General features: G+C 37.8%; 1 protein-coding gene across 1 annotated transcript in view; it reads left to right on the top strand.

Annotated features, from left to right (window-relative positions):
• DOCK2 (dedicator of cytokinesis 2) overlaps positions 1–23,261 on the top strand; it is a 497,074-nt gene that overhangs the window by 234,474 nt on the left and 239,339 nt on the right. The window lies entirely within an intron of this gene.

The following is a 23,261-nucleotide window of genomic DNA, read 5'->3' as shown; positions in this document are numbered from 1 at the left end:
AAAAGATATCAGCTGTCTCCACTCATTTGCTCAGGCACAGACATCTGGATGAAGAGTTCAAAGGTCTATGAAATGCTTCTAGAAATTTATTTTTTTATAAGCACAACATACTGAGACAGTACATCACATAAGTGGCACACGTACTTCTCCATAGCAAGAATATGTTAAATGTCTTTGTTCTTACCTACCTGTCCTTGGAATCTACCCATATCTCTTTAGAATGCACACTGTTACAATGATCTTAACACACTTTAGAGATAACTTTTATGAACATCCCATCTCTTACTTTTCCAAGATGTAAAGAAATAGCAATCAATTCATTTGGCCAATTAACAAATTACAGATTCTCTACATTGCATCCTTCCAATGTCTTTTCAAGCTGTCAATGGAACTGGTACAATGCAGTCTGTTACCTTTCAGCCACACCAAGTTATCAAACAGAAGGCTAATGTGAACTATTGGTATATTCCTTCAAGGACTCAAAGTTTACCTTTATTGGGTAGGAGGGTGAAAGAAAGAAAGGTTTGAGGAACATGCTTGCTGGTTATGTTATGTTTTAAAAGTACAAAGTGACCTTGTGGTCTCTTTTAATCCTTCTTTAATACCAGATAGAGGCCTGTGCCAAGCATTGCTATAACATGTGCTTTGTCCATGTGGTTCATTGATTCTGGTCTCTGGTCCTCAGTCTTCTCTAGCTTTGCTGCTATGGTCACTGGGGACTGTGTGGGCTTGAGACTTTGGCATTTTGGGGAAAAGTGGAGTTTCTCCATTTGGGTGCATGTTCTTTATACCACAGCAGTTTGGTAAGGTGATGTCTAGTCTGGTTTGTCTATTGACTCTAAGTTGAGGGGCAAAAGATTATATTTGCACCTTAGGAGAGTGGCAAGAGCTTTGTATTTATAGTCAAGACACATGGGCTTGAATCCCTAATATACTAATTAGTACCCCTATAGCCTCTAATTTCTCTGGGCCTCAGTTTGCTCACTTGTAAAATGAATAAGTTGAGCTCAATAATTTCTAAGTTTTCTTCCAGTTCTACAACCCATGATTCTATGAGCATTCTATTTTCTTGGTTTCTCTAAAGAGTGAAAATATATACTTAGTGACAGGGATAGGTGTGGGACAGTGATAGAAAAGGAAAGAAAGTGATGGTAGGAAATTTTTTATTCTGATTTACATAGCTCCTAGAACTTAGATCTAGAAAGAACTCTACATTTTTTCCCAGTAAAGGAAAGGAGTCAGCTCCTTAAAGATGGGTTTTTTTTCCCATTTCTACATTTGTTTCCTAGCACCTATAACACCTGACAGATATGCAGTAGATGCTTAAGAAAACCTTGATGAATTAAATAGAACAGAATTTAGGAGTTGCTATATCTTGTCCATTTTTTTTTATTTTATACATGAAAAAAAAATTGAGGCCTACAGAGGTTAAGTGACTTGATTAACGTGATAGTGCCTTTTTGTGTTCTCTCAACTCAGAAATGTTACAGAGGTCCTTCTTCCTATGATATACTATCAATGTCTTTGGCTTTCGAGTTCAGTGTAGCCAAATGGAAAGATGGTTGTGTTGAATCATTGTAAACATTCTAACTGGGGTTGGAGCAGGGTATGGCTAGAGCTCCTCTCCAGGAAACAGAAAATGACTAAACTGGAGGTCCCCTTCTCATGACAGAGTTTCATCTATGAAGAGGATAAAAGAATTCTTTCCAGCACTTCTTAAAATAGAAATATCTTTACCATGTAAAAGGAAATAATGTTGGGAAGTTAATTACTGTGGAGTCAGGGGTCACTTTCAATATGGAATGTTCCAATTTCATTTTGAATTGAATAGGAAGGGGAGGAGAAACCTTCATTCTAAGATCACTTTTAATTTTCCAGATGTGATTTTATTGGCTATTTCCCATTACTAAGGAATATTACACAATCAATATTTATGGCAACCACCGGACAAGCCTGGTGTTGTGAAAAGCTCAGAAGAACTCAATTATGTCTTGTGGTGGATAGCTGCTTTATGCTGATATTCTTAATGATAAATTGTGACATTTTCACTATATCTTTAAGAGTGGAAATATTGTTATAAAAATGTTAGGCATTATAGTTACATGAGTTACAGCACCAGGATTGGTGTTCCTTTGTTTCCCACTGTGCATTGTAATTATCATTTGCTGGAAATAACCATTGCTAATTTTTCTGGAGATTGCCTGCCTTGCACAGTGAATTTTTGATGTTGATAGACAAACCACAAGTAGCTTTCCCATGGAGCTTTCACATCACTGGTGCCGTTCTTTCTTCCCCTTTCCCATCAGTCTCACCTGTCAGGTTAACCTGAGGTCCCTTAAGGGTATGACACACACTGTGAACTCATTGAGACCAAGGACTTTTTTTTTTTTACTTTTTTTGTATCCCCATCACTTAACCCAGTGACTGACACATAGTAGGGCTTAATGCTAATTGACTGACAGACTGATATCTAAAACCATTGTAGAGCAGTGAGTATGGGTGAAGTTGGAAAAACACTGAGATGGTTCTTAGAAGAACTGGGTTCTAGTCTCAGCTCTACTCTTGACTTTGTGACCTTGAGCAAGACAAATTATTTCTTTGGGACTCAATTTCCTCATCTGTAAAATGGGAGTGGTAAAGAGTTGTGCTACATGAATTTTGAGGTCTCTTCTAAGCTTTAATATTTCATGATTCTAAGTATACTTATTCAGACCCTGTATTCCTTATGCTTATGGGTAACCTTTCTTTTCTTTCAGCTTCTCTGCCTTACTCCACTAACAACAATAAAAGCAGCAGTTCCTGTTTCTATAGCATTTAAAGGTTTATAAAGTGATTTTTTTCCCACAAAAATCCTGCAAAGTAGAGAATACATGTGTTATTGTCTCCATTCTGCAGATGAAGAAATTGAGGCTCAGAATAAAGGAAATTTCCTAGACTTCATTGAAAATGGTACTAGAGGTATCACAGCACATATTACTTACTCCCCCACCATTCTGTCTTCCCATTTATAGATAATGAATGATAAAAATTTAGGTGACATCTAGTCCACTAAATTGTGAAGTTCCCTGTCCCTACTTCCTACAATGAAGACAGTTCAGTTGTAGACAGTAGTCCCATGGTGGGTATGTAGCAGCAGCCTGCCTGAGCAGCATTCATAGAACAAACAGGGTATTTATTTTGCAGGAGGTTTTTGGAAGGATCAAGTCATTTTGGCTCAAAATGGGGCCTCGCTTTTATTTTTGGTGGTAAAAATAAGCCTCTGGGTGATATATTTTGTTTTTAATTACCCCCGATTTTGCACAGAGTGTTCTATTGTGTGATTAAAAAAAGGTAAATGCAGATGGCATTGTGCCTGCTGTAGCAATTCATAGCAGTTTGTTAAGAGGAAAAAGTTGAAACAAGCTTGGTTCCCTGCTGCTTCAGCGCCCAGCAATGCTGAAGACTCCAGAAAAGGTTTGAACCATCAGAGGTAATCAGGACTGCCAAACCATTCATGCAGAAGTCTCTGACTTCACTTCCTGTTCTCAGGGTAAAAAAGATTGGAAATAACAGCTCTCTGATGCTACTCATGCAGGGTCCTCTGATAAAAAGCTCAAGGTGAAGTCCATATTCTATAGTAATTCATCAGATGTTCATTTAGCTCTTACTAATGTGCTAGGCCCTGTCCAAGGTGCTGAAGGGAGTCAGCAATAAGGAAACATACCTACCATCAAGCAATTCACATTCTAGCTGTGGAGATAACACAGGCATAGGAATAACTGTGGGGATTCAGAAGAGGAAACTCTTTCAGAAGAACATCTGCTTGGATGATAACAACAAACAACATTTGTGTAATGTTTTGATATTTGCCTGTACCTTCTTTACGATAATCTTGTGAGGTAGGAACTGCAAATATTACTATACTGATTTTAAAGATGAAGAAACTGAGGCACAGAGAAATGAAATGAGTTGCTCAGTCACATACTAGTGGAAGTCAGAGCCCACATCTGAACTCAGATTTTCTGACCATGAGACCAATGATCTTTCCATTGTACTATACTATTTTTTAGAAAGCGTTTTGTAGAGGAATATTTGAGCTGTGTCTTGAAGAAGGGCAGAATTTAAGTATTGAATAAGTATAGAGAGGGAATTCCAAGCAAAGGAAAAAGACTGAGCAAATGTATAGAGGCAAAAAAGTATAGGGTTATTCAAGAAAGTCTGAGAAACCCATATTTACTAGGATTTAAGGTTCATGAGGGGGAGTAATGGGAAAGAAGTCTAGAAAAGTAGGTTAGAAGCATATTGTAAAGGGCCTTGGATGCCATCCTGAGGAATTTGAGTTTATTATATAGGTGATAGGGAACCAATAAATATGGTTCTAATAACCCAGTACCTTTAATGACCCAATTTTCTAGTTATCTCACTAGTTTGTTGTGATGGAACCAAGTCAAAAAATGCCCAATTTGGAAAGATGGTACATTAGATTGACTATCTCATTCCCCATTCCTCCCTACCTATTAATGCCTTGTTGTCCAATGGACAATAAATGTAGGCAATGAGGGCAATAGAATAAAGAAACATAATTTTGAAAGAAATCAGAATTTTAAAGGATATAGTGACTCATTTTGAGTTGAGAAGACTTACAGGGGGACATATCTCCTTCCTCTTAGTGGAAAGGTGGGAGATTATAGATACAGAATGAGGCATGCATTATAAAAATGGCTTATGTGTTGGTTTGTTTTACTTAACTATACTTCTTTATTTAACATTTAGCACAGTACCTAGCACATAGTGGGTACTTAAACGATTTTTCACTGACTATTATAGGAAAAGGTTGTATTGTATGGAGGGGGTGGGTCTGGTCATTGAGAAGTAACAGTGATTTAAAAATGTGTACATCAACAAAACATTTATTTAAAAGGAGAAAATGGAATTTCAGCAGAAATGACATAATGCAGCTAAAAACCCCCAAATGGTGCTACCACACACATAGATATAAATTAATAACCATAGCACACACATATACACTAAACAATATACACACAAAAACATACACACAAGGAATACAAACACAGAAAATTCTCCCTTGCCATCTGCTGCCTCTTGAGCAGACCTTTACTTAATATAGACAGGAATTTAATCCCCTCTTATAAATGTTGTTGTTGTTGATGATGATAAGTTTTTGCATATGTCATAATAATACATAGCTTATGGATTGTAGGGCCCAGGGAATGATCATGAGGTCTAGTGCTAAAGAAGCTGGAATTAACCCAGTTTGACTTTCTGGCCTCCCATCATTATTATTATGTAAGCAGGTTACATGAGGACTTCAAGTACATCGGTCAGGAGATTGGAAAAGAGAAAAATACCTAGTCTACCATAACTAGTACTGCAAAAATATTGTTATTCCAAAAGACTGGAATTGCACTGAATCCTAATGGCATTATCTTTAAGTCTCCCAGCACATTTTGGCTTTTGTAAGTAGGTCTGGACAGATCTAATTTTAAGCCAGTAATTTTAAGTGTGTTCTTAAAGCTCATATTCAGCAGTGTCCCCTATCCTGTTTGTTGGCTGTACAGTATGAAGCAGACATTTTACTTGTCCTTGAGTTGTTCTATAAGCAAAAGCTCTGAACATTCAGTATTAGATCAGGAAAAGATCTTAGAGGTCATTTCATCTAGTTACATCATTTCACAAATCGGGAAATATGGGCCCCGAGTAGAGAAGTGACATTTCCAAGTTCACACAACTGGTTAGTAAAAGAGCTCAGATTAGAATCCAGGTTTCCTGCTTCTTAGTACCATGTGCTTTCTACTACACTGGACTTTCTTGAAAATAATGCCAGTTTACATTTCTATAGTACCTCACAACAAAACTGTGAGGTAGGTAGTACCATTATTTTTATCCTCATTTTACAGATGAAGAAACTGAGATTGCAAAGATGAGATAGCTTGTCTAATATTAATATAAGGAGTAAATGTCAAGAGTCAAGATTCAATCCAGGTCTCCTGACTTCAAATCCAGTGTTCTGTTCATTACACAGTGCTGCCTGTCAAAGTGTATCAAGAGGGTGGATATTGTGTTAGGAATTTAGAATTACTGGCAGTTTAGAGCAATGATATAAGAAATGGGAGTAGGGCTTCTTGGAGGGACCATGAACTGCCCCTAAGGAGTATATAATCAACCAATTAGGATGGAAAGGTGGGTCATATCTCACCCTCCTTGTTACTGGCATTCCTAGGACTTATGTTCAACACAATAAAACCTAATCTCACCTCCCTAAATTCACTTACTCTATCCTTCCACTCTGCTAGCTCCTAACCTCCCTTCCTCCTCCTTTTTGAGCTGGGTATGGACTCCTCCTGGCATCCACAGCTACATCTGTGTAAGGTGCCATTTGGAAAATTCACCTCTGCCAGTATACTCACTTACTGTCCCCCCAGATCAACTGGTGGTTGTGAGAGGTACCCAATGGAAGGTCAGCTTTGTGCTCCAGGGAAGTGATTAGTGAATGAGAACGCCACCTTGTTCCTTTTCATTTTGAGTTGAAAAGAATAAGTCATAAAGGATAAGCAGGTATAGATAAGTTGTAGCAGATTAGAGGTTTTCCCCCTCCAACTCACTCCTGTTCCAAAACTCCATATTACTATCAAGGGTACCACCATCATTCCTGTCACCCAAGTTCACAACCTGATTGTTATCTTTATCTCTTCATTTTCGTTACCCCACACATTCAATTAGCTGCCAAATCTTGGTATATTTCCGTGTCATCCCTAGCAGTAATCACCTTATTTCCATTCACTCAGGCAGCCACCATCCTAGTTCAGACTCCCATTATCTCTCACCTGGACAAGTATAGTGGTCTCCAAACTGGTCTCCTTACTTTAAACTTCTCCCCACTCTAATCATCTTCTGTAAGTCTGTCAAAGGAGTTTTTCCAAAGCATAAGTCAGACTGTTATTGCCATATTAAGTAAATTCTAGTTACTTCTTATAGAATCAAATATTATTTTCTTTTTCTCATCCTTTAAAAATTATAGGTAGCACTACAAATACAAATTTGCAGAATTTCCTAAAAGAATTTTGCTAGTGAGGTACGTGATCAAAAAAGTAGAAACTACTGGCTTAGAGAATTGAGATGAGTTGATCTTGGAATCATAACTCACATTTATATCAATAATATTTATGTAGATGATCAGTTGAATATTGAGTATCTTCTTATTAATAAGTCACTAAATTTTCATGAAGATGAAGTACCTGATACCTGCTAATTACTGAACAGGGATCTAGAGAAAAGAAAGCAAATAGAAAAATAGTCTCAGCCTTCAAGGAGCCTGTGTTCTATTGTACACATAAATAAAGCATTTGCCAAATCAATATAAGATAATATTGTGGTGACTCACTTGCAACTTGGGAGTGAAGGAAGAATCTCCTGTAGAAGGTGGCATTTGAGGTGAGCTTTAAAGAAAACGAACGATTCCAAGAGATTGGGGTGGGGGTGGGGTGAGGAAGGCGATCATTCTACACATCAGCCTAGGCAGAGGCATAGAGAAAGAAGATAGGATGTCACACCTGAAGAATAGTAAGGAAGTCAGCTTGGCTGGACTCTAGAGTGTTGAGAGGGCAGTGATGTAGAATAAGGCTGGAAAGATAGGTTGGGACCATATGGTAAAGAGATTGCAAAGATGAGATAGCTTGTCTAATATTAATATAAGGAGTAAATGTCAAGAGTCAGGATTCAATCCAGGTCTCCTGACTTCAAATCCAGTGTTCTGTTCATTACACAGTGCTGCCTGTCATGCCAAGCATCATGCCTCGATGCTATCATGAATGAAGAAAACAGGTCTGGGATTCAGTTATGTATAGGAAAGGGGCTGAACACTGGGAGCTGTGGATACTCTGTGATATGGTGTGCTGATTTACATGAGGAGTCAGAGGCAGGTGACTTGCCTTTGTCCTATTTAGCAGCTTCCAGAGATCTTGAGTTCTAGTCCTCTTGTGGCTGCCTGCTAACTGGAGCTGCCCACCCCCAGAAGCCTCTCTTGCCTTCAATCACCAGTTTTTGTTTATGTTTCATAATCTTTTATACAGCCCTGTTTTATACTATTGAATGGATTTGTGAAGTAAAATTAAGCTGTTGTCTCAGCTGGGCTGTGAACAGAATCCCATGAGAGACAGACAGGGTACCATATGTTTGTTACAGGCCCTGGAACCTAGACAGGAAGGAAAAATTGTATGATAGAAACATCATTCCTTCTGGTTGTAGTCCAGGGATTGAAGTGGCCAACAAAATCACTGTGGAGTGGGGAGGGAACTGTTGGAGCATCTGGTTAGTGAATATCATGTATTCTGTGATCCAAGAACCTTACCAACCCATCTCCTGGGAACTGTGATGTTAAAGAAAGAAATCCCATGAAGTTGTGCTTTGACATAAATTCCTACCTTTCTATACTCTGAAGCTAACAGTAGAGCTGAAGGTGATGACTAAAGAGTCCAATGTGCCCAACACAGGGTTGCCCTTCCTTAGGCCTCTGGTCTGATCTGATGCTGAGACACAGTGGGGGTAATAACCAGTGAATCAGTCAGCAAGTGTTTATTTTAAGCAACTGTGGGGCTTTTACTTTAAAAAGTAAATAATAATTTAAAGTAGGATCATAAGTTTAGAGCTGGAATAGATTTCAGAAATCATCTAGACCACTCTCTCATTTTATAGATGAGGAAACTGAGACCCAGTGTGTTGTGTTTGATATAGGTAGTGTCATATAGGTAGTATCAGAGCCATGATTTGAATCTGAATCCAAGTCCTGCAGTTTTTCCACCTATACAACCTTTCTTAAGAATTCAGTGAAGTATCTCCACGTGCACTCTTTCTTTTTTCCTTATAACAATTAATGAGGGAAACTTCTGACAACATGCCAAAATAAAATATTGCCTCTAAACCCAGTTCTACCTCGGAAATGCACAAATGAAGTAATATGAATGACAAGATAAAGGAAAAAAAATTCATACATGCTCATTGCTACAGTAAAACAATACGAGTAACAATAGAAGACCTTGTTGTTTCTCTTCTAGGCGTACAAAGCATCCCCTGTTCTGGCTCCTATGCCTCCCAGCTTCATGTGTCTATTCTCATTGCCTTCCCATGTCTCCCTTAAGAGGAATACACCTGGAAGGAGAGGTTCTGGGCAGTTTTTGTTATCCCTGACCCTCTTTGGGAGAACCCTTAGGCCCTTAGAAGTGGGGAATGGGACTGAGAATGGGGAGTTAGGTGCAACTGGGTTAGAATCTGCTGTCACACACTTATTAGTTGTATGACCCTGGGCAAGTTACTTAATTGTTCTGTGACTTAGTTATCTCTTTTGCAAAATGAAGGAATTGGACTCATTGACCTTTAAAGTCTCTTCCAGCTCTAAATCTGATATCTATCATCCCACCACTGATGGCACTGTAGTGTGTTTCCCTGGGGGTAAAGATATACACCATACAATGGAAACCTCATCATAGGTTCTGTCTAGGTGCAGAGACTTTAAATGAGCAGATACCATGCTTCTCAAGATACTTTCCACTCCAAGGGAAGGAAAATCATTGTCCCCAATGTCGCCAATAAAGGTTAAGAGACAGATACCTAAGCTCTGATGCTTAAGCTCAGAGAGATGAATTCCTGGCCTTAGTATAGACAGGGGTTGCATAAAAGGCCATGCATTTGGTTAAGGCTCACTGCCTCTGAATGCAAGTCTTCTCCTATCACATCATGCTGCCTCCTTCACAAGTTAACTTTTCTGGCAATGAGGCACCACAAGAAACAATCCTTAAAGAGAAGGAGGGAGGAACTTGGTAGAGGTTCAAACATGTGCTGGTAGTTGGGCTGGCTATGGGTGGGATCAAAGCTTTTGTACTCCAAAAACCTCACCTTGTATGAGAAAAAAGAATGTGCTTGAAAAGAAAGGGATTTTTGATACACCACTGTTGTCTCTTCAGTCAATTTTATTTAAGTAATAATTTCCTCCACAAGATAAAGGGAGTTAAATTCTAGAGTATTATATAAAGAGAAAGGAATAAATTAAGAGATAAATTAAAGGGACATTTCTTGGAAAGTGATGCTACAAATGAATGCTAATCAGACTAAGGAAGTGGATGATGGGAGATCATGGCCAATAGATTTTATTGTCTTCTAACCTGGGATTGGAAAGGGAAATAGAAGGGGGGGGTGGAGAAATATAATCAAAAGATAAATAAAAAGGAAGATACACAGTTGAAAAAAAGTTTTGCAAAATTAGAATCGAAAGTACTTTGATGACTTTTTAAATGGGAATATTAAAAAATATAGATATTTCTCATCATCACATGGTATCAATACAAAAACTGGTCATGTACTAGGGTGTAAATGAGTTATACATAAATGTAAAGTTGCAAAAATACTTAGGACATCTTTTATAGTATGTAATATAATGAAAATAATAATTAATAAAGTGTGAACACAAGATAAAGACTGGAATTGAGTCTATGTAGTGATATCCTAAATAATGAGTGATCAATGAATAATTCATGGAAACCAAAAGAAAAAAATCTTAAAGCAAATGATCACAAGACATATCAGAATGTATGTGATGTGGCTGGCAAAGTTCTCAGAAAAATTTATATCTCTGAAAACGTTTATTAACAAAAAAGAAACCTAAGGGATTAATTAATTGAGTGGGAAAATAACAACAAGAAAGTGAACAAATTGAAAGTTCCCCCAAAGGTAAAAAGGAGTCTTAAAAATTAAAGGAGAAATGAATAAAATTGAAAATGAAACTTTTCAAATGATAAAAGAAGGAACTGTTTTTGGATACCAATAAAAATTAATAAATCATTATTTAACTTGATTTTTTTTAAAAAAAGAGAGAGAAATCACCCAAATTAACATGAAAAGAAATAATGATCTTAAATAATTAAATCTTAGGAAGAGAAATCAAACAAGACATAAAATGACCTGGGGGGAGGAAACAGAGTAAAACCTGGTACAAATTGATTTATATATTAACTTGAATAAACATTTAAAGAATAGTTAACTCCTCTGCTACAAAACGGTTTCTCAAAACAAAGTCCTATCAAAGTCCTTTTATGATCCTAATGACCAAACCAAGGAAAGGGTAAAGCAGAGATAAAGAACTATATATCAAATATTAGTAATTAATACTGTTAGAAATTTTTTTCAATACATTTTTTACTAAAGAGACTATAGCAGTATATTAAAAATTATTCATTATAGCAAAATTGGACTTATACCGGAAAGAAAGACTGGTTAGACACTGAGAAATAGTTATCATCATTAATCATGCAAACAATAAAATTTATAAGATTAAATCAACAGACAGAAAAAAAATCCTTAAAAATACAACAATCTTTTATCTTAACCCTCTTACCCCCTCCCAAAGCATTAGACATGGAAGAACCTTTTTTTGATGTGATAAAAGTATATATTTTAAAATCAAGAAAGCATAATTTCTAATGAAAAAATATTGAATGATTCCCCAGTAAATCCATGGGCAAAAATAAAAGGATACTTCCTCTCTCCAACTATTATTTAGCAAGTGATTTATCTAGATGTGCTGGCTCTAGCCACACAGTACACATTAGGGGGAATTTAAAGGTAAAAGAGGAGGCAAACTTATTTCTATTTGAAGACAATATAATGTTTTACTCAGAAAACCCTAGAAAATCAGTGAAGAAACTGAGACAATCAATAGCTTCAACCAAATATCAATTTACAACATAAATTCATAAAAACATCTACATCTTGATATAGTCCTAAGGAATTGATAAAAAGAGAAATTTCATTTAAAATAACTAGGTAAAGGTATAATACAAGTGACAGTTATCTTATGAAAGCACGCATAGAACTTATAAAAATATAACTACAAAACACTTTTTTTGCTGAAGTAATGAAGAAATGGAGAGGACCCTATGTTCTTGGGTACACCTCCCCAGTATAGTAAGAATAACTTTATTGGGCATGGGGTAGGGAACTAACAATGAGGAAATTCTCCCTACTGGTCCATACTGGTAGCTTTTCTACATGTTTTAATCTCAGAGAGTTGCCAGGTCAGGAAGAGTTTGAGTTACTTGTCCAGGGTCACAAATTGGCATGTATCAGAGGTGTGTCTTGTACCTATGTCTTCCTGATTTTGAAGCCAAAACTCCAACCATTACAACATGCTGCCTCTCAAAAATACTATATAAATTAACTTGCATACTTAATCATATATCAAACTATCAAGGCATTAGTTACTTCATAAAATTAAACAAAAATAAAATTCATCTAGAAAAAACAGTTGGGAATTTCAAGGAAAATACTTTTTAGAAGTAGAAATGAAGCATTAGTATTCCCAGGTCTCAAACTATATTTTAAAGAAATTGCCAACAAAACTATTTGTTCCTGGTTTTAAAAATTTAGCAGTAGGTCAGTCCTAGATTAAGTAAGACCAAGAAACAAATGAACACAGCAGGGCAATATTCAGTAAACATAAAAACATAAAGTACTGGGGAAAGGATTATTTGATGAGAACTGCTGGAGGAAAAAAGAAAAAACCCAGGAAAGTTTGGTAGAAAATGGTTTTATATTAGCATCTTACCTTACATCATTCAACACAGTACCTTCTACTATATATACATAGACAGCTGAGCCCAATGTAAAAGGATCCATCATTTAAAAAATAGAGAATAGAAGGAGGTCCTTTTTACAAGTATGATTGGAAGTTGTAACAGGGGACAGTCGGGGAAGTTTTAACCAAACTAGAGATAGAGAAAATTATAAAAGAAAAAAATAGGCAACTTCAATTATATAACGTTATTTAAAAGCATTTGCAAAAACAAAACCAATGAACCTATAATCTTAAGAGAAACTAATCATTTGGAAAATGATTTTGTATCAAGCATCTTGGATAAAAATCTTATCACTTTAATATATAAGGAATTAAACGAATTTGTAAGACTAAGATCTTTTCTATTATATATGTAGTTGGAGGATCTGAGCCAAACCATTTTTTTAAAAGAAAAACACAATTAAGAAGCATGAAAAAGTTCCAGATCACTAATTATAAGTGAAATGCAAATTAAAACAGCTCTAAGGTTTCACCTCCCACCTATGAAACAAAGATAATAAAAAATCAAAATAGGTCAATGTTGAAAGAGTTGCAGGAAAACACTAATATACTGCTGATGAAATTATAAATCGGTTCAACCACTTTGTTAATACCCTTTAACACAGAAATCTCACTATTGTGCATATATGCCAATGTCAATGACAGGGAAAAAAAGGTTTCATATTTAGGAATGTATTTATGGCATCACTTAAAAAAAAAAAAACCCTGGAAACAGAGTAGATAGCCATTGATTGGGGATCAGCTCTGTTGTATTATAGGAATGTAATGGGATTATTGTTTCATAAGGAACAGTGAATATGATGAACTAGAGAACAACAGGGAGTCCTGTATGAACCCATTCAAAGAGAGAGAATGGAACCAGTAATGACTATGATGATGTAGATGAAACAACATAATAAAAGCAACAATATTCAGAATAATACAGTGATCAATATTGATAATTGGAACACATTCCTTCCTCTTGGCAAAGAAGTGGTAAACAGTAGACCTCCAACGGAGATTCTTCATCTTGTTAATTAATTGTTAATTGTTAATTCTTAATTTTGTGTCTTTTGATCCCTTTGGAAGTTTGGTAAAGCGTATGAACCTCTTTACTGAATTCTTTTAAATTCATAAAATAAAACACTTAGGAAAAAGATCGTATTGAAACACAGTTATTAAAACATAAAATACAACTAAGTTCAGAGACACCAAGTTAATTCCTAGTTTAAAATGATAAATAACCTGTCAATTTTGGTTACTATCTCATATGGTTTTGCTTTATCAGGTTTTTGCTACCATTATTGTCATAAGAGAAGGTTCCACAAAGAAGGATATTAGAGTATTTGAGTATTAAAAACATAATGCATTAATAAGTATAATCTGTAACCATCTACAAAGTTAGTAAGGTAGATGTTGTTATTTCTCTTCTACAAAGAGGTGCTTTTACAAAGAAATGAATTGACTCCATGATATAAGTAGGGGTTGGGCCAGATAATCTTTGATGTCCCTTCCAACTCTTCATTCTATATTCTTATGACTCTATCATATGTTAAAAATTGGTGACAAAGCCAAGACTGGACCCTAGGTCTTTTGACTTCTAGCCCAATCCAGGGATCTCTCTCTTAGACTGTTCTTACCTGTGACATCATCACTTCAGGGGATATTTTCCCTTTTAGATCAATTCAACAAACATTTATTGAGCTCCTGTTATGTGCAAGATAATGTGCTAGATCCTGTGGAGGAAACAAAAAAAGAGTAGCACAAGGTTCCAGATTCCAAGGAGTTTCTAGTCTAAAGCAGTTCCAATCACTGCTAATCAGCTTTGCCATCCTAGGATATTCAAATAAAACTCCAGAATCAAGTAACAATGACAATACATATCTAGCATTTTATCATTGCTAAAGTGTCTTCCTCTTAACAAAACATGGATGAATGTAATGAAGGTATTGGTACATCTGTTTTCAAAATAAAGAAACTGAGATTCATAGTTTAAATTAAATTAAATGGCTTGCAGAGTCAGAACTCAACCCTCAGCGCTTTTATTCCAAATCTCTTGTTCTTCCCACCATGAATAGAGTGAGATATGGAAGGGACCTGTGCTCTGATTGTACAATGCCTCTGCCTTCCTCTCCCTATCCCCTGACATCTGGCCACTGAATTACTTTAATCTGATTCCATTTCTCATACCTACAGTTTGCACATAGTGCCTAACAATAGTCAGTGTAGTGGAAAGACAATTAGATTTGGAGTCAGAAAACCTGGTTTTAGATCTCATTTCTTCCTTGTATTCCTTATAAGTTAAGGTCAGATGCTGCTCCCTGAATGAAACCTTCCTCCCTCCCCACCCAGAATTTTTCTTTATCCCACCCCTAGTTATTAGCATTTTCTCCATCTTGAAATTTCTTTGTATATACTTTGTATTTGTTTATTTATGTGTAAGCTATACTCCCCCCTCCCCCCAATATAGTATAAGCACCTTGGGGTCAGGGACTATTTCATTTTTGCCTTTGCAAAACCAGAGGACATACATAGTAAATGTTTGTTGAATTGAAAGCAAGTCAAGTTGAACTCTGCGGCTTACTCCCTTTGTGACCTTGAACAAGTCCTTTCATGTTTCTGGGCCTTAGTTTTATAACTTATAAAATGAGGGGGTTGGAATAAACAAACTCTAATTTTGTTCTAAATTAATGACCTGTTCTTCTGGTTCTAAATTAATCATCCTATGGACCAGCATAGGCAAGAATTTGCCTTTTTCCTGGCCTAAAGGTCATTCCTTTTTCCATCCTACCCTTTTAGGAGACTACTGGTATCAGCTGAACATCTCCTGGATATTGTAGCCTCTGGTAGTGTCTTGTCCTTATAAAGCCTGTCTTTTAATATCAATTTGTTTGACAGTGGAAGAGTCCCTTAGTACCTATAACAGACTATCATATCCCATAATGACTTTGGGTGGCCTTGACAACAGTGGCTATCTTAACAGTGCCATAAAGATCCTAATAGGATGCTCCCTCATCTTTATGGTATTGATAGAGCAGGTTATAGAATTTTTATTCACTTTGAGCTATAGAATAGAGTCATAGACCTTTCTAGCTAGAAAGCACTTTGGAGACTATTAAACCTCTTCATTTTTGTAGGTAGAGGAGGAAGCAAGGTCTGGAAAAGAGCAGTGACTTGTCTAAGGTCTCTCTGGCAGTTTGTGGGAGAGAGAACTAGACCTTTATTCTTCTGACTCCAAGTTCTATAATCTTTCCACCATGTTATTCCCATAGAGTTGCCTTAGAATTCCTTAGATTTTCATAGAGATTCTCATAGAATATCCTTAGAGATCCATAGATTTCCCTAGAGATTTCTTCATTATTACTTATCAGTATTACTTATAAATAGAAATGGGCTAGGAGCAACTGCATGCTTTAGTCCCCTCCAGAATTCTTCTTGGCTTCTTCCCATTTTCCTGGCTTCCTTTTACTAGCCCTATGTATTCTGGATTTTTTCTCTTATTCATCTTACTCAATTTTATACCTCTTCTCAAAGCCTCAAATAGTGGAAGGAAGAATAGATTTGGAGTCAGAGAATCTGGCTTCTAATTCCATTTACTACTGACCTTGGAGAAATCACTTTAACTCTGACCAATTTTTTCCTCTGTAAAATGAAGGGTTTGAAGTAAGTACATTTCTAAAGTCCCTTCCAGCCCATAAATCCTATAAGCAACTTTTGATCCCCCAACTCCTTTTGGGAAGCCTCGGTCTATCTTCAGTGCTGAATATTTTTCGTATTTTGGTTTGTTTGTATTTTTTCCCTTCTGTCCCCTTTTGCTAAGCATGTGTTGTCACTTTCTTTGTTCTGGGAAGGGGAGAAACAGAATAGTTTGAATTTTTTGTTCAAATTGTTGTGATTATTTTTGGACTTTAAGACTCTAGAAGAGAAGCACGTGGAAGAATGTTGAGGCATTTTGTGAGTTATCATCTTCATTTTACCAGGAAACTGAATAGCTCAAAGTAAAGAGCATCTCTTCACCCCCATACAATGGAGATCTTCAAGAAAGTACCAGATGAGCATTGTTGAGTGTGTTATAGCAAAGATTGTTTTTCAGGTACATGTTGGAATGGATAACCACTGATGTCTCTCCTTCCAAATCTTAAATTCAAAGATTTTGTGATCTTTCAAGAAAATATGGTACAGTACAAAGTGTCTGAACTGGGATTCTTGCTCTATTGTTATCTGTCTGATCCTAGGCAATTTATCTCCCTTCGATGAGCATGTTTTCCCTCCTCATTCCTTGAATAAACTCCAGGGGTTGAACAAAGAGATATCAAGGCCGCTTCCAGCAGTAAATCTGTGATTTTGGGTACTCTATCATGTATGATATTCTAAGATTTACTGTGGAAGGTACAAAAATTAAGGGAAAATGCTTCCTTTTACCTACCCACCTACATGGGTTGACAACAAATATGAGACAATTGGAGAACAGAGAGAGGAGTAGATCGTGAAGAACAAACTGCAAAAATATTCAGGACAGAAAACAAGTGGAAGATGACTAGGAAGTATGGTTGGAGGAATCAGGCTGCCCTGGAAGGAGATGGACAACCAGTCAACAAGCATTTTATAAAGTGCTTACTACCATGTGCCAGGGACCGTGCTAATGCTAGGGATACAATGAAAGGCAAAAAAAGAGGGAGTCCCTGTTCTCAAGGAGCTCATAGTCTAACAGAGGAAGTGAAATGCAAACCGCTGTGTACAAACAAGATGTATACAAAATAAGTTGGAGATATTCTCAGAGGGGTGGTGCTAGCATTAAGGAAGACCAGAAGTGTTGAAGATGTGGCTGGGAAGCGTTCCCAGAAGGAATGCACATCAGATGTCTTGCAAATGTCATATTTTTCTCTTTCTCTATTTCACTGCCAGCAACAAAAGGTGTTTTGTTTCCCTCCTTAAGAAAACGCATCCTTTTGTCTTTTCTCTTTTGTCCAGTATATTTTTTCTGGTTATGGGACCATCCTTGATCACGGGTCTCATTGAACTCTGTGGAAGTGCTGAGCGATGCATAACTGTTCAAATAAATTGCCCGAATGAGTCGCCCCATTTGGCTGACGGTTAAATTTTGGTGTCACTGTGACCGTGTCTATCTATGCCTGAAATGCTTGTGCTACTTATGAAGCCAAATTCAAATGTGGAGGGGAGTTCTCGGCATTTAATTGATGATTAAAAACAATGTTTGCTCTATGAGGAAGGCTGGGTTTTGGTAGGATTTGATTTAGTATAGTGCAATTAAAGATCTCAAGACCCAGGAAGCTATTTCTTATAATTCTTCAATAATACGAGCTTTTATTTGTTTCAGATCAGATATCTGTTTCGTGTGATTGCTTTACCTTTTCATTTCAGTTGGATATAAGCCAAAATAAGATTCCCTCTGAAACCCCTCAAAATGCCTCTTTAGAAAATGGACCTTTGGTTTCATTTAAACAGCACTTCATCTGAAATAGACCGTTTCTCATATAATAAACATTGTCATTTTAATGAAAAACATAAGGAATAAAATAGTTAACAATCTGCTTTAATTTCAAAACTCATTTTCTTTCGCGTACAGTGAGGCCATATCTTGGTGAAATATGCAAAGCACCCTGGGACTTAATTATGTCAATCAGTCGTCCTGAAATGAGTTTCGTTTGGGACCATCAGTGTAATGATAAATGTACCAGAAAGGGCAGGTAGTGTTCCAGGCTCTGCTCATCTCATGTACAGAGATGGCGTGAAGGGCGGCAGAAACACTACCGGGTTACGTGCGTGGGGAGGCGGATCTTGCCAGTGAGGAAACTGCAGCTTTGCCCAGAGTCATGCCCGATTTGACAAAACTCAGAACAAAGTTTCTAGTCTCCGGCTTCCTATTTGGAGACCAGGCTCCGCACTTACCACTCACAGTGGCGTAGGCCTAATTTGGTAGCAGGAGAGCCAGGCTGTCCTCCGAGTCATTTAAGCTCTCTGAGCCTCAGTTTCCTCATCTTTAAAGTGAGGAAGTTGGACTAGGTAGTTCCTGGGGTCCCTCCTAGCGCTAAGTCCATCCATTGTTCTCTCCTGCCCGTAGCAGGGAAGGACACTGGGGTTTGGAAGGCTTCAGAATCGAGCTTGGTTAATACGGGGTGGAAATCTAAGAGCGTGAACTAGTTCGCAGAAGCCTCGTTGAGCTTGAAGCTGTGTCGAGTTTTCAAAGGTAGAACTATCTAGTCCCATTCAGGCAGCCGAATAACCCTGGAGTGAGAGGGAACAAGTGTTGAATACAGAACTGTCGCGGGGATTGCTGTTGTTGTTACTTCTAGTATCTAGTTCATCTGTGCCCATTGTATAATCTTCTTTCTTTTCTTTAAAAAAAAAACCCTTTTTTTCCTGGCATGTGACAAGTTTCTTAGCAGCATAGAATTTAAAAATGGACTTCTTTAAGTAAAGTTTATGTTGAAATCTCAGTTTAGTTAATGAAACTGTAACACCTCAAGACTGGGAGGGAAGAGGAGCTGGGCAAAAGAGCCCTGGATTTGGAGTGAGAGAACAACTATCACCTGCTATCTGCATGGCACGTCACTTAATTTTCTGGGCTTCAGCTTCCTCAACTATAAAAGGAGGGGATTGGCCTACATAGCTTCTAAGGTTCTTTTTAGCTCTCCATCCGTGATCCTGTGGGATTCTCTTCATTAAGGGGCAGCTAGGTGACTCAGTGGATACTATGCTGGGTCTGGAATCAGGAAGACTTAGCTTCCTAGCTGTGTGACCCTGGGCAAGTCACTGAACCCTGTTTGCCTCAATTTCCTCTTCTGTAAAATGAGCTGAAAAAGAAAATGGCACACTGCTCTAGCATCTCTGCCAAGAAAACCCCAAATGGGGTCACAAAGAATCAGACATGACTGAACAACAGTAACAACTGTGTCTGTTCAGTCAACTTCCCAGAGTTTTCTTGTACCAATAATATGGGTTATAGACATCATTCCACCCTTACTAGCTATGTGATCTGGGCAACTCATTTTATTTCAGTAGGGCTAATAATACCTCCAGATGGCCCAGGCTTTTAAGGTCATGGGCTCATTTTATTGAAAAAGAAACTAAGGTCTAGAGAGGGTAGGTGACTTTCAAGGGGTCACACATGTAGTAGATGATAGAGGTCAGATTTCTGCTCAAATCTTCCCAATCCCAAGTCCAGTACTCAAGCTGCTACCCCACCATGAATGTAATTGGTTCTGTAGTTGGTTCTGTGGTAGCTCTATTGAAACAGCAACATGTGATTTCTTATCACTCATGTAGTTTTCCCTGAGGAAATTCTCTCTGTCTCTTGGACCTGACCCACTGCAATCTTCTGAAATATTTTTCCATGTCTTCTTTATCAGGGCTTAAGTTCCCATGGGACTTCTGCTGCTGATGTCTTCTCCCTTCCCACAACAAGGGCTCCCCCAAGGTGGTCACTGTGGCAGTTCAGAAACTTGTCCAGAATGGGCACAGCAATGCCACTCTCTCTGAGGCTCCTCAGGTCAATGAGTAGTGGCACTGCCAGCTTTCAACGTTCTTCATCTTCAAGAGCCTTAAGATGTCCTTCTTTGTCAATTCAACAAACATTTATTAAGTACTTCCCTGTACAAGGAGACTGAGGATACATAGATATGATGTAGATTCTGTTCTCATGGAGTCTATAGGGGAGTATGCCATGTAGATAAGTCACTATGCTACAAAGGGCAGTGAGATAAGCACAGAGGGGAAATCAAGGAAAAGTCCTAAGAGGTATTGGAGAGGGAAAGATCACTTTTATTTGGGGGTAGGTGTAGTGTGGTGGGTCAGGAAAGGTTTTGTGAACAAGTTAGCTCCTGAGTTGGGTCTTAAAAGAAATGAGGGATTTCAGCAGATAAAATTGTAGCTGATTCCATTTCTGGAATGGTGGATGGCACGAGCAAAGGTATGGAGATGGGAGAAGGCAGGCCAAGGGACAGACCAATCCAGTTCAACTGAAACATAGACTACATGAAGGTTGGGAAGGAAGGGTGGAGCCAGATCTGTGGAGGGACTTGAATGCCAGTACTGGAAGCTAATACTTTTGCTTTTCCCCAGGTATACATTTTGTATACTGGGTCAGGCTGTTCAGAGCTAGTAAATGAGTCTTAAAACCTAAGAAAAATATGTAAGTTTATTGAAAAAGATAATATCCCATTTAAAACCATTTAGAAATTTACAAAACATTACATTAGTACATCATTTTAAAGAAGATGCTCTATAGAGCAGCTAGCTTTAAGTACCAAGTATAGTGAGTAATCTTTTTTATTTCACTACAGAGAACATAGCTATGGAAATTCCTGTAATGTAGAATGTGTTGGTGTCGGTCCGTGTTTCCTCTCTGTTATACAAAATTTTTTTTTTGCTAGATGGATCTTTCTCCATAAAACAGAATAACTTCAAGTGTAGTGTTTCAGTAAAATCATGGTGGCAGATGCTATACATTATTTTACAATGGAGAAGGTCTGTCTTCCTGCAAGGAGATAAGTAGGGTTTTTTGGTTTCTGTGTGTTGTTGTTAGTGTTTTTGTTTTTACTGTTTTAATGGGAGTTTTGAATAATTCAGAGAATATTTTACTGGCTGGAAAGGGAAGTTGTGACAAGGCTTGTCTCACTTGAATGATTTTGACAGGCTTGTTACTGAGGAATTCCCTTCTCTTGTTCCAGAACTAGGTCCTAGGAGCACCTGGACTGTGCTTTGGTACAGAACCATTGCTTGTCTTCCTGTTCAATTTTTGTTTGCTTGTTTTCAGAATGTAGCCCTGATCCCCTTATGTTCTGATGAGGCTGCGCGAGCTCCTGTAATAGAGCACATACATGGGTCTACATGGGCTTGTGTAGTTGTGGATGGATAATAGGCATCATTATACCATATGCTGTCATTTCTGTAAGTATGTGTTATCCACACAGAAAGGTTGCTCCCAGGCTGGCTTCCTTACATTATTCAGCTTAGTCCTGGGCCACCTTCCTGATATATAGTTGATATGTATTCAACTAAAATAGACACATTTAAAAATTAATTTAAACAAAGAATAATTAAGATGGCAAATGCGCTGCAAAAAAATCCCATATCTCAAAACCAAGTATAATTGAATTTTTGATTAATATTGTTTTAGATTATCCATATTATTGATCTTTTTCATAGATGGGACCATTTGAGAATTGACTGTATATACAGAGATGCAGACATGAATATCTGTGGCATTTAGCTATTGCTGTAATTAAGTGTGGCTTCAGGAAGAGATTTTATGATAAGCATATTTCTTATAATGTTCATTGGTTTTATTTGCGTATTCTGGGCCTTATTAGGGTCTCTTTGTGTGAGTTTAGACACTACCCTGGAAACAAGACAGAAGCAGTTTCAACAATTCTGATGCAATTTCTTGGCAACTTTTTGAAAATTTCCTCCTCCTTCTGAAATAGCTCTGTAGACTGCACTGCTGTGATGTGGGAAGGTGACACTGGTGGTGAGGTTTGCTCAAGAGGCCTTGATTTGGGATGGGGCCAGTGATTCCTGTGCAATTGTGAGTAGATGACTCCTCCCAGAAGCTCCACCAGATGACTCTGCAGCTGGTGTTTAAGGAGCCCCATATTGACTGATGCACCAGACCACTGAATAGTCTCTCTCTATAGCCCATATACACTTTGAGTCTGCCTCTTCCCTTTTCCCTGGGATTGAAGAATGACTGCCTCAGCAAGCTGCCGTTGGGTTTAATTTAGTCAGGAGGTTTTCTGACCCTTGCTCTCACTCCCCATGCATGTGCAGCAGAAATCTAATTATATTCTTTCTGAGGTGTTGTCCACCATTTAAATTAGACTGTTCTCTCAGGTTTAGAGCCTAGGGGAAAATTAGCCATGGGTACTCACAAGAAATCAGAGCTTAGTCGAAATAGGAAGTTTATCTCCATCACAAATTCTGCAACTTCTTCCCATCAGGCCCTCATTTCTAGCTCATTGTGAAGAGGTATGCCTCAGATTAATAAACTGCAGGATCCTGAAGCTGATTTGAAATGATCCATAAGGCTATCAGAATAGCTGAACATATGATGTAGTTATTATAAAACTGAGAATACAAAAAAAATAGAAAATAATAGGGAGGGGCACCTGAATCTTGTGGCACTAAATATTATTTTTAAAAAAAATCTCATAGGGATTTAATTGAGGCCTCAGTTAGCCAATTCAATTTAATAGCCATTTATTAAACACCTACTATGTGCAAGGCACTGTGCTAGGTGCTGGGGATACAAAAACAAAAACAAAACAGTCTCTGCCCTCAAGGAGCTTACATTCTACTGGCAGGAATGGTTAGATTTAGCCACCATGTTGGTTGGAAAGGAGGCTGAAAGGGGGTGGGGATGTTATAAATAACCTGATCACCTCAGGCCCAGATTCTCCTGGCTTTACCTTATCAAGGGGAACTCTGAGGATCTGTGACTAGACAGCATGTGAGTGTGTGTCATGACAGAAATCCTTCTTATTCTTCCTATACCATTCTCATTTGCTGAAAATTCACTGGATATCAAAATGGGCAACCAGTTATAATCTTGACCAGGCTACTGGGGTGTGTGTGTGTATGTGTGTGTGTGTGTGTGTGTGTGTGTGTGTGTGTGTGTGTGTGTGTGTGTGTGTGTGTGTGT

This window comes from Vombatus ursinus, unplaced genomic scaffold (genome assembly GCF_900497805.2).
Source record: "Vombatus ursinus unplaced genomic scaffold, bare-nosed wombat genome assembly UNPS02014863.1, whole genome shotgun sequence".
Lineage (NCBI taxonomy): Eukaryota > Metazoa > Chordata > Mammalia > Diprotodontia > Vombatidae > Vombatus > Vombatus ursinus.
Note: the sequence above shows the minus strand (reverse complement) of the source record. Positions and strands in the feature narration are given on the sequence as shown.